Below are 12,568 nucleotides of genomic sequence, written 5' to 3' on the forward strand. Positions count from 1 at the left end.
AAGACCAAGCTGTTTTCAGATGCTTTCTGTTAAATAATTAATATTTTTACATTTTTTATAATCTTTACTTTCTCTGCATGTTTTAAATTTATTTTAACTTTATTCTATTTTATTCTGCTAGGTTTTTTTTCTCTTTCTTTTTCTCCTTTTTCTTTTTGGCATTTTAATACTTTATTTCTACTATTGTTTAATTCTTATTATTTTCTTTTAATTCTTTTAATTAATTATTTTAGAATAAAGATAAAATTATTTTATGTAATTTTATTTCTCTATTGTTTACTGTTTTTGTTTTTACTTCTGTAAAGCACATTGAACTGCCATTGTGTATGAAATGTGCTATATAAATAAACTTGCCTTGCCTTGCCTGGAAATGATCATGAACGCAATGTACCTGAAGCATGTTTCTATTTAAATTGTCCGTGTGTGAGTTGACTGGAGTGTGTAGAAACTTTCAGGCTGTAATCCATGACTTCCTGATTAACTGGGGAACAAATATGAGGTGACACAGAGGCCAAATTCCCTCAACATCACCATGGGAAAGGTAAGCGACACACAAACACAATGAGGGAGAAGTGTGTTGGCCTTCATAAGTCAGGGAATGGGAATTCAAACAAACAAACAAACAAACAAACAAACAAACAAACAAAACCTACTCGTCTGAAAATGTCCATTTCTACTGTTAGGGCAATGATTAAATAAGTGGACACCTACTAGAACTGTTATAAACTTGCCTGGAAGAAAACCCAAGTTTATTTTACCCCCATGTACAGTGAGGGGGGAAAAAAGACAAAACCCTGTACAGTTTTTACTAATCTTTACAAGAGGTGCCAATAATTTTGGAAGGCACTACAGTATATGTAGGGAATAACACATGACATGCCATGCAGGTATAGGAAAATATTCCTGATGCAATGTGGAGTTACTGTTACCACCCTAATGTGGATTATTTTCCTATAACAGCATGCCATGAAGTGTGTTATTCCATTTATACCACAGCAACTGGCTACATTTTTAATTTAGTACAAATTGATAATGTTTAATGTCATGAAACGCTCCTGTTGTTGCTTGTTATAGCAGCTATAAACAGTCATTCCAACACCATGCCCTGCTTTTTTGTCTTTTGAAGATTGAGGAGTCTTGGACACTGGAGACTCCTTCCATAAACACATTCTCCTTCTGTAAAACTTCACCGTATCTTCATGTTTACATGTTTTTCTTTGTTAAACAGTTTTTTTTGTTTAGTATTCGCCTTAGATTATGTAGCGCATCCACACACAAAAAAAAACCTGCATATGAGCTGTTACTATAGAAACAATAATGTATCAGAATGAGCGCATGAATATTAGCCAATTGTTCATGTTACATCTGGAATAGTGAAAATGAACACACACCTTCTGACTTGAGAAATCGACCTCGCTGTGGATTAATGGGGGAAATGAACTGTATAATTCAAACAGTATAAACCACAGGGTTAGCTGAACAGAAACTGATAAATTCTTCCTACTGTCGATCATGAGGATGTGTGGATTTAATCATGGCATGTTCACATCTCGGTTAGATGGCTTTAACTGTTCTGTTGATGAAATATTAATGTTAATGAATTTGCTGTGCAGGTCAGTGGTGTCTCAATAATGGGATATACAACCCCGATTCCAAAAAAGTTGGGACAAAGTACAAATTGTAAATAAAAACGGAATGCAATGATGTGGAAGTTTCAAAAGTCCATATTTTATTCAGAATAGAACATAGATGACATATCAAATGTTTAAACTGAGAAAATGTATCATTTAAAGAGAAAAATTAGGTGATTTTAAATTTCATGACAACACCACATCTCAAAAAAGTTGGGACAAGGCCATGTTTCCCACTGTGAGACATCCCCTTTTCTCTTTACAACAGTCTGTAAACGTCTGGGGACTGAGGAGACAAGTTGCTCAAGTTTAGGGATAGGAATGTTAACCCATTCTTGTCTAATGTAGGATTCTAGTTGCTCAACTGTCTTAGGTCTTTTTTGTCGTATCTTCCGTTTTATGATGCGCCAAATGTTTTCTATGGGTGAAAGATCTGGACTGCAGGCTGGCCAGTTCAGTACCCGGACCCTTCTTCTACGCAGCCATGATGCTGTAATTGATGCAGTATGTGGTTTGGCATTGTCATGTTGGAAAATGCAAGGTCTTCCCTGAAAGAGACGTCGTCTGGATGGGAGCGTATGTTGCTCTAGAACCTGGATATACCTTTCAGCATTGATGGTGTCTTTCCAGATGTGTAAGCTGCCCATGCCACACGCACTAATGCAACCCCATACCATCAGAGATGCAGGCTTCTGAACTGAGCGCTGATAACAACTTGGGTCGTCCTTCTCCTCTTTAGTCCGAATGACACGGCGTCTCTGATTTCCATAAAGAACTTCAAATTTTGATTCGTCTGACCACAGAACAGTTTTCCACTTTGCCACAGTCCATTTTAAATGAGCCTTGGCCCAGAGAAGACGTCTGCGCTTCTGGATCATGTTTAGATACGGCTTCTTCTTTGAACTATAGAGTTTTAGCTGGCAACGGCGGATGGCACGGTGAATTGTGTTCACAGATAATGTTCTCTGGAAATATTCCTGAGCCCATTTTGTGATTTCCAGTACAGAAGCATGCCTGTATGTGATGCAGTGCCGTCTAAGGGCCCGAAGATCACGGGCACCCGGTATGGTTTTCCGGCCTTGACCCTTACGCACAGAGATTCTTCCAGATTCTCTGAATCTTTTGATGATATTATGCACTGTAGATGATGATATGTTCAAACTCTTTGCAATTTTACACTGTCGAACTCCTTTCTGATATTGCTCCACTATTTGTCGGCGCAGAATTAGGGGGATTGGTGATCCTCTTCCCATCTTTACTTCTGAGAGCCGCTGCCACTCCAAGATGCTCTTTTTATACCCAGTCATGTTAATGACCTATTGCCAATTGACTTAATGAGTTGCAATTTGGTCCTCCAGCTGTTCCTTTTTTGTACCTTTAACTTTTCCAGCCTCTTATTGCCCCTGTCCCAACTTTTTTGAGATGTGTTGCTGTCATGAAATTTCAAAATGTCTCACTTTCGACATTTGATATGTTGTCTGTGTTCTATTGTGAATACAATATCAGTTTTTGAGATTTGTAAATTATTGCATTCCGTTTTTATTTACAATTTGTACTTTGTCCCAACTTTTTTGGAATCGGGGTTGTAAATTGTAGTTACAGAAGGAGACCTTAAGCTCGTGACCTTTCACCCCCTGCACTGCCCAGGTGCCTCTGGTGATTATAGTGGGTTTTATTTTATATGGCACACTGAGTCCAGGCATGAGACAGCAGGATCTCAACCCCTGCTGGGATATTACCGGAGATGTGCTTCAGCAAGTCGAGCTTATAACGTTCTCTGCTGCACATCTGGTTCTGTATGGAGATTTCATCTCAGGCTTCTCATGGATGCTTTAACACAGGTTTATCCTGATCACCAGAACCCTCGCATTCTGAAATCAACCTTAAATCGCATTTAGTACTCAATTTATTATATTTAGTGATTTTAACAAAGCAGATCCATCCATCCCTCCCTTCCCTTCCATCGGGCAGCACGGTGGTGTAGTGGTTAGCACTGTCGCCTCACAGCAAGAAGGTTATGGGTTCGAGCCCAGCAGCCGGCGAGGGCCTTTCTGTGCGGAGTTTGCATGTTCTCCCCGTGGGTTTCCTCCGTGGGTTTCCTCCGGGTGCTTCAGTTTCCCTGCTTAGGTTAGGTTAACATGGGGTGGCCTTGGACTGAAGTGCCCTTGAGCGAGGTACCGAACCCCTGACTGCTCCCCGGGCGCTGTAGTATAGCTGCTCACTGCTCTGGGTGTGTGCTCACTTGTGTGCGTGTGTGTTCACTGCTTCCGATGGGTTAAATGCAGAGGATGAATTTCACTGTGCTTGGAGTGTGCATGTGACAAATAAAGGCTGCTTCTTCTTCTATCCCTTCTATCCATCCCTATTCATCCCTTCCCTTCCATCCATCCTTCCCATCCCTCCACCCATTCTTCCCATCCCTTCCCTTCCCTTCCATCCCTGATGCAGCACTTTGTATAAACGATCAGTCCTTGCAGGCACTCACGCCGTTAAACACCGTTCAGCCTGGGTGAGTTTTAAGTAAAACACTGAGGAGTGTGCTGTAATAGGAAAATAATCAATAACAGAGTTCATCTCATCACCTCAATATCATGTACTTTAGTATTTTAAGCATCTGATTTCATGATTACAGATGTGTGTACAAACAGCTGTACCGAAATCATGATGTATGTGTCATTCTTAACACTGCATGTTGTGCTGTTACAGTTAAATAATCAATCAATGATGAGAGTCATACTTACCACCCAATTGTTGATCATTTCCCTATTACAGCACACCTTGAAGTGTTTTATTCCTCTTACAGGCTGCTGTAGTGATGTGGTTTACTGTATGATATAAATGTATTAAAGAATGACATACAGTAGTTTTTATCCGTTTATAGTTAATGGGACTTCCATGACACAAGGGAGTTCCTGTCATTGCTTACGTTAGAGCAGTCGTTCCTTCTTAAGCCTCTCCTTTAAATCCAATGAGACAAACAATGCAGCTCATTACTGAAGATAAAAGGGTTACGCCCCTCCTGAGGACTTTCCCATGGCGGAAAACTTACTGTTACAAAAAAAAAAAGAAACATTCCTAGCATGTAGGCTAATTACTGGACGTGCACAGACTTCACCTCACCTCCTGCAGTAACGGAGCTCTAATCTGCAGGTCATCTCTGATGTAAAGTGAGTGTGTGTACAGGCGGGAGGAAACGCAGCTCCAGCAGGTTGTGTGTGATCAGTTATACTGTGGGCTCATCAGGGGGCTGAGTTTCTCCTCATTAGAACAGACGAGACAGGTGCAGCATGAAATAAATGAAAGTGGTAATGTCGCTCCATCCATCCATCCATCCATCCATCCATCCCGATCAGGAGTTTGGAAATCCACTTTAAAAATACTAGCACAGACTTCACCACATCAACAATTACACACAGCTTTATGCTAACTCTGCATCCGTTGTTACTATAGAAACGATGCCACATTAGAACGAGCGCAGTAATATCCGAGAAGCTGTAAGGGGTGTTATAGAAAAATTCATCAGCGTCTTCTGACCAATCAGAATTGAGAATTCAACCACGCTGTGACATCATGCAGTTTATAAAAAGGTTTGAGAAACATGACAGGCTTAATATCGGAGTGAGTGCTGCGTCTCTGCTGCAGAGAGATCGAAATAATCTCATCACAGAACAAAAGGTAGATGGCAGGGTGGAATTTGATGAGCTGAAAATAGCAGCGTGCTCGAGTGTGAGAACAAGTGTGTGAAGGTTAAAAGACGGGAAGCGCGTGATGTAGTACTGGATTATAAGCAGCAGGGTGACGTAGGATAAAGGCAGGAAGATCTCAGGAGGTTCTGCAGCCATGTGCGATGGTGTGTGTGTGTGAGAGATGGAAATGTGAGAGGTGAGCGCCTCTTCGGGATTCTGGTTTTTACCTGCTGGAACAAGGGGTGCTGTAATTTTAGGAAGAGCGCACTGAGCGATGGAGCTGCTGGAGACTGCAGCAAATCATCATGAGGAGTGTGAAAGAGACGAAGACAAGGACAACAAGGGAAAGTGAGAGAACAGTTCATCAGTGCAGGACAGCAAGACACTGCAGGCAACAAGGACAAATTCTGCTCCAGTCTTTTTTTTTTTATTCACAGATTAATTTTTTGGACTTTTCTTAATGAGTAATTAAAAAAGCTCAACCTGAACAGTAAAATGTTTTTGTCTGCTCACAACCACGGCATTATCTGAAACTTGGCAACTTCAAAGAAAACTTTAAGCCCCGCCCACTTCAGTCACATCATCTCATCTCATTATCTGTAGCCGCTTTATCCTTCTACAGGGTCGCAGGCGAGCTGGATCCTATCCCAGCTGACTACGGGCGAAAGGCGGGGTTCACCCTGGACAAGTCGCCAGGTCATCACAGGGCTGACACATAGACACAGACAACCATTCACACTCACATTCACACCTACGCTCAATTTAGAGTCACCAGTTAACCTAACCTGCATGTCTTTGGACTGTGGGGGAAACCGGAGCACCCGGAGGAAACCCACGCAGACACGGGGAGAACATGCAAACTCCACACAGAAAGGCCCTCGCCGGCCACGGGGCTCGAACCCGGACCTTTTTGCTGTGAGGTGACAGCGCTGACCACTACACCACCGTGCCACCCTGCATGTGTTCTGTTAGGTCAGTTTACAGACAGGATCTTACATGGTGGTGTGATGATATCTTCGAGCAGTGAACATATACACGAGCGTATGAAACAAATGACTGATATATTTTTCAACATGAGAAAATAAACTTCATATTTTCGCACCACCATGTAATGTTCTTTATATTATATGGACACACCCACAAAAAATAAATACACAAGTTAATCAAAAGAACTGAAATTTTGAACCGGTTCACCATTTTGACAACATGTATGTAATCAGCAGGAAAACACTGGGAGTGACGTCATCAGAGTGAAATAGCAGGAATTATTATCCATACAGGACACTTTTTCGATGGTATAAAAGCATGTGTTCTATTCCCTTCCAGCGGGTTTCATTCATTTGGTTTGATAGCCTGCGATATTGTTAGCATATCGCTTATCCTACGTGCATTACATCACTCTACCCAATGGAGAATGAACGTTGAATATGGTTTACGATATTGCATGCTTGTCAAGACAACATGACATCACACGTCAGAGACGTAAAACGTCTGTGCTAGCGAGCGACAATTTGGAAACAAACATGGCCACCAGGTTTGCTTCATTAAATACAGAAGATTTTGAGAGAATTTTGAAAGAAGATGCGTTGAACACCCAAAAGGAATGTATAATAATAATAATAATAATAATAATGGTTGCCTTTTTTGTGGTCTATCAGATATATTCCATTCAGCTACTCGTCTTCGACTCGCTCAGTATCATGCTAGCATCAAGCTATCATGCTAATATTTCTAATAGACCACTCAACACCAGTCAATATTATTTAAATATGTTACTCATGGGGTGTTGTGGCTCAGATGGCTAAGGCACCATACTATAAATCCGGGGACCCGGGTTCAATTCTGACCCGAGGTCGTATCCCTCCCCGTCTCTCTCTTGCTCATTTCCTGTCTCTCTACACTGTCCTATCCATAAAAAAATAAATAAAAATAATAATAATAAAAAATAAACGTTACTCAGATCCGCAATGGATTTCATATGAAAAATATGAGTTTTTCAACACGAGAAGATAAACTTGATATCTTCAAGCCAACATTTGATTTTCTTTTTATTATATCGACACGATCACAAATAAAAAGTTCCCAAATTTATCAAAACACTTCTTCAATTTCCTCACGAGTGACAGATAGAGATTTATGTCACGGTTTTGGTTCTCCACGTCCCAGATGGAGCTCGGATCAAAAATATGAGTGGTGTATTTCCCACTAAAACCCTCATGTCCAGATAATATATGTAATTATACACAGTATATGTGCCAGTTTCCTTTATCAACCATGCTAACCTGACTCCGCCCACTCTATTATCTATCGAGCAGGGAGTGTAAAAGCTACCACATGCTTCCCCCGGGACGCGCGAATCCACCCAAGAGCAATTCCGTCTTTTCAAACTTCTGTGACGCATCACATCATAAACTCAAAAGGAACACGCCATCCACCCTCTTCCACATACATGATCTTACAGACACCGACGATTGGGTCGCCTCGCTCTGATTGACACGGGTTTCCTCTGAAACATTTCGTAGATATTCAGAAGCAGAAACCTGTTTTTAATTTGACCTGCATTCGTGAAATGTTTATTTGTTCTATTAGATATACTGGAATTATTGTATGTACTGTGTAATTTCAAACAAAACAGAAAAATGGTGCATATTTGTGCACCTGATGAAAGAAAGCATGCTTCAGAAACACATTCCCCAGCACAGGGCCCTCACTGAGAGCTCCTTCTGTTCTCATTCTGGCCATGCAGAGAACCGTGTTTGCAGAAACAACAAATACGTGACATGAAGCAGCATCCGTCCAGCCATGTGCTTTTCTCATCCCTTTTCAATTGTCTTAAAAAAAAAAAACCCCACAACAAACCGTCACATTCTCATGCCAGACCTGCTCAATAGATTTTATTGACATGAACTTTTTTTTATGGAAAGCAAATTGAAAGTCCGTCCCTGAAGTCTGCGAAGGCATGTGGAAAGCATGACCACTGAGGACATACTGCTTTTGTTTTTGCAACATCTGCTGCAGACATTTGCATAATTCTCATTCTCTTAATTAGAATGATATCTGAGGATGCAGGTGGCAGGCTGGTTGGCTCATCCTGAGAGTCACTGGAGTGAATCGGGCACAGACAAGCTGCCACAGGTGAGACGCAGGTGGGGGGCACAGAACACTGGCCAAGTCTGAGATGAAGCACTCCGTATCATCGTTTCCACCTTTCCGCTGTGTTCAAGGCTCCAAATGAGCTTTTATTATCCGTTATACGATTGTTGAATTCTCAATTCTAACTTAGAAAACTTACAGCTTTACATTGCATTATTGACACTGGAGACTCCTTCCATAAATGATAAATGTCACCATAGCAACAATTCTACATTCACCAGCCACTTCAATAGGAACTTGTTCTTTCTGCTGAGATGCTTTTCTGCTCACCACGGTTGTAAAGAGTGATTATATGAGTTACTATATCCTTCCTGGCAAAAAAAAGCTCGAACCAATCTGTCCATTTCCCTCTGACCCTCTCTTATCAACGAGGCGTTTGTTTCCACCCACAGAACTGTCGCTCACTCACTCAGTGTTTTTTGTTTTCTGCACCATTCTGTGTAAACTCTAGAGACTGTTGTGTGTGAAAACCCCAGGAGATCAGCAGCTTCTGAAATACTCAAACCAGTCCATCTGGATCAAACCAACACCCATACCACAGTGAGAGAAAGTCACACTTCACTGTGAGATCACAATTTTTCCCGTTCTGATGTTTGCACATTGTGAACATTAACTGAAGCTCTTGATCTATATTTACATGCCTTCATTCACTGCACTGCTGCCACATGATTGGCCAACTGGATAGCTGTATAAATAAAGCTTTTGTACCTTATAAAGATAAACTGGATGGTGAGCGTACATGCTGTACAAGTCCCACTGAATGAGCTGTTACTATAGCAACAATAACGTATTAGAACGAGCGCATTAATATAACCCTGCGATTTGCAGCCGCACTACTGGCAGAGCTGCTGTTCTAGAAAATTAATCAATGCTTCTTGTGATTCTGACCAATCGTAATCAAGTATAATTGGCATTAATTAATTAAATTAACTGTTTGGGGTCAAAGTCAGCAGATTTGCAGATCTGGGCTCTGCAAAGAACAGAGCACGTTAAACATCTTTAGTGTTTTTGTGATCTCGCTATTCTCAATTTAGAACAATAAGCCTACAGAGAAAAATATACCAATTTCAAAGCATTTCCTGTGAATGAGTGCGGTTTTTTAAAAAACCTGTTTGTGTGGGAGCAATTTACTGTGGAGAGAGAGAGAGAGAGAGAGAGAGACTCTGTTCTTGGTGTTCTCTGTCAGCATCAATCACTTTCCTGTTTCGCTTAGCTGCTGCCAAAATTCACAAGTCGCTCCTGACAGAAGCCAATTACTCTTCTCTCCTCTCCACCTGCTGTAAACACAATTAAGCACAGAAGCGACAAAACACACACACACACACACAGACTGATTCATCATTAAGCCTTTCTAAATGTACAGACAACCGTGTAACCTGTACGCTTTACAATATCTCTATATGCTCCCTTTGACAAAGTGCTCATACACTGTGCTCTATTCAGGATTCTCTTCACACACTTCCTGTGCGTTATCCAGGATGTCTCAAATTGACCTCTGTTTCCTAGCAACATATTACAGGTAATTTTCAAGTGCTGGTTGTCATGCTGAGTTTAATGTTATGGCGTATAAACAGAGCAGAAACAGCGAGTGAGTGTGGTGATTAAAAACGAACACAAGGTGCAGTGTGCTCTTTTTTTTAATTATTTGGTTGTGCCATACATCTAATCTGCTGTCATTATGCTCATTTTAATTGTTATTTTGTTTGCCTTTTCTGTGTCTCATAACAATAATAATAACTAGATAGATACTGTGATCTGGAACGGTGTGTGTGTGTGTGTGTGTGTGTGTGTAGGGATGGGAATTGATAAGATTTTTACGATTCCGATTCCATTTTCGATTCTGCTTAACGATTCGGTTCTTTATCGATTCTCTTATTGATTCTCATTTGAAAAAAAGAGAACAAACAGGTCAATTAGCATCAACTTTGTTTAGTTTAGGAGTAACACACATGACCTTACAAACCCAACAGTGAATTACTCACATGTTAAACATTATTCTAATAGAAAATAAAATTCTCCTTTTTAAAAGGATATGTGAGATGAGCACTCTCTAAGGGTTAACATACAATTGAGTACCTTCACCTACCGAAATTCAGGGGCATCTACTGTGGCAAATGGGTGCAAGCCCTTTACGACAAACTTAGTAACTGCTCGTGACATTCGTCTACCCTGGCCTGGGGCATTTTACTTTTGCCTGCTGTGTCGATGAAAGGAGAAGCTAGAGGCGGTAGTAGTGAACTAGAGCGAGTACTGCCAGCCTCTGAGTCAGTCAGACTCTGTCTCTCGTCGTCGTCATCATGGTCATCTTCTAAATGTAATGCATGAGAAGGCATTCATTTAATGTTAACTAATGTTAACTGTTAGTAATAGGTTTTACAAAGAAGCAAATGGCGCTAACATGATGTCCTCATTCTCATTATCTCTAGCCACTTTATCCTTCTACAGGGTCGCAGGCGAGCTGGATCCTATCCCAGCTGACTACGGGCGAAAGGCGGGGTACACCCTGGACAAGTCGCCAGGTCATCACAGGGCTGACACATAGACACAGACAACCATTCACACTCACATTCACACCTACGCTCAATTTAGAGTCACCAGTTAACCTAACCTGCATGTCTTTGGACTGTGGGGGAAACCGGAGCACCCGGAGGAAACCCACGCGGACACGGGGAGAACATGCAAACTCCGCACAGAAAGGCCCTCGCCGGCCCCGGGGCTCGAACCCGGACCTTCTTGCTGTGAGGCCACAGCGCTAACCACTACACCACCGTGCCGCCGCTAACATGATGTGTGTTACTTAATTACCTGGCGTAGTAACCGCAGAAGACATGCTTGCGTGGCTGCTGCTGCTGGGTTGAGATTCACCAGTCCGAAGCGTGTCGAAAACGTGACATTCATTTAAAAGTATCGCATACTGTGTGCGCAAATGTTTTTGCATATTACTCACATTCCCTCCCGACGATTTAATATCTACTTTGCAATGGCTGCAGGTCACCCGGTTGTCATCTTTCCTTGAAAAATGCAGTCAAACTTTTGAGTGTTTAAACCGCTTGGTTGCCATGTTTACTGCTTACTGCATGTTGCTACGCACGTTGCGTAACATACATGATGTTAGTCGTGCCCGCTGGAATCGATAAGGGAATCGTTAGCAAATCTGGCAAACAATTCCATGGAATTGAAACACTGGGAACCGGTTCTCAACAAGAACCGGTTTTCGATTCCCATTCCTGTGTGTGTGTGTGTGTGTGAGTGAGTGAGTGAAAGAAAAAACAAAACAAAAAAAAAACAACTCACTCAGTGAGGAAAAAAGCCCATTTTTCATGGATCATTCCAGTTCAGTGAACCAGATCAGCACCAAAAGTCACAGCAACTTTATTCAGCTCAGAGGGATTCTTCATGTGAAATTTGGTGCTGATTGGTTGAAAACTGAGGGAGAAATAGCGTCTTAAAAATGTAGTAATAATAAAAATAATAATAATAATGTAGAAAGGGGAGGCATGATGGTGTAGTGGTTAGTGCTGTCGCCTCACAGCAAGAAGGTCCTGGGTTCGAGCCCCGGGGCCGGCGAGGGCCTTTCTGTGTGGAGTTTGCATGTTCTCCCCGTGTCCGCGTGGGTTTCCTCCGGGTGCTCCGGTTTCCCCCACAGTCCAAAGACATGCAGGTTAGGTTAACTGGTGACTCTAAATTGAGCGTAGGTGTGAATGTGAGTGTGAATGGTTGTCTGTGTCTATGTGTCAGCCCTGTGATGACCTGGCGACTTGTCCAGGGTGTACCCCGCCTTTCACCCGTAGTCAGCTGGGATAGGATCCAGCTTGCCTGCGACCCTGTAGAACAGGATAAAGCGGCTAGAGATAATGAGATGAGATAATGTAGAAAGATCCTGAGTGAGAGTGACAATTTGCGCTAGCACAAATTAATAAGTTTAACTTATATAGTGCCTTTTCCTAACCAAGGAGCATTGCATTTTTGTTTCAAGGTCGCTTTACAAGCACAAAACAAACCGGGAAGGGAAAAAAAAAAATCCACCAAAAGAGGGTCAGGATGTAATTCCACTGGCGTAGCTGCCCACAAGCCCACCTAAAGATGCATGAAGGTGTC

The sequence above is a fragment of the Neoarius graeffei genome, chromosome 21 (assembly GCF_027579695.1).
Source record: "Neoarius graeffei isolate fNeoGra1 chromosome 21, fNeoGra1.pri, whole genome shotgun sequence".
Taxonomy (NCBI): domain Eukaryota; kingdom Metazoa; phylum Chordata; class Actinopteri; order Siluriformes; family Ariidae; genus Neoarius; species Neoarius graeffei.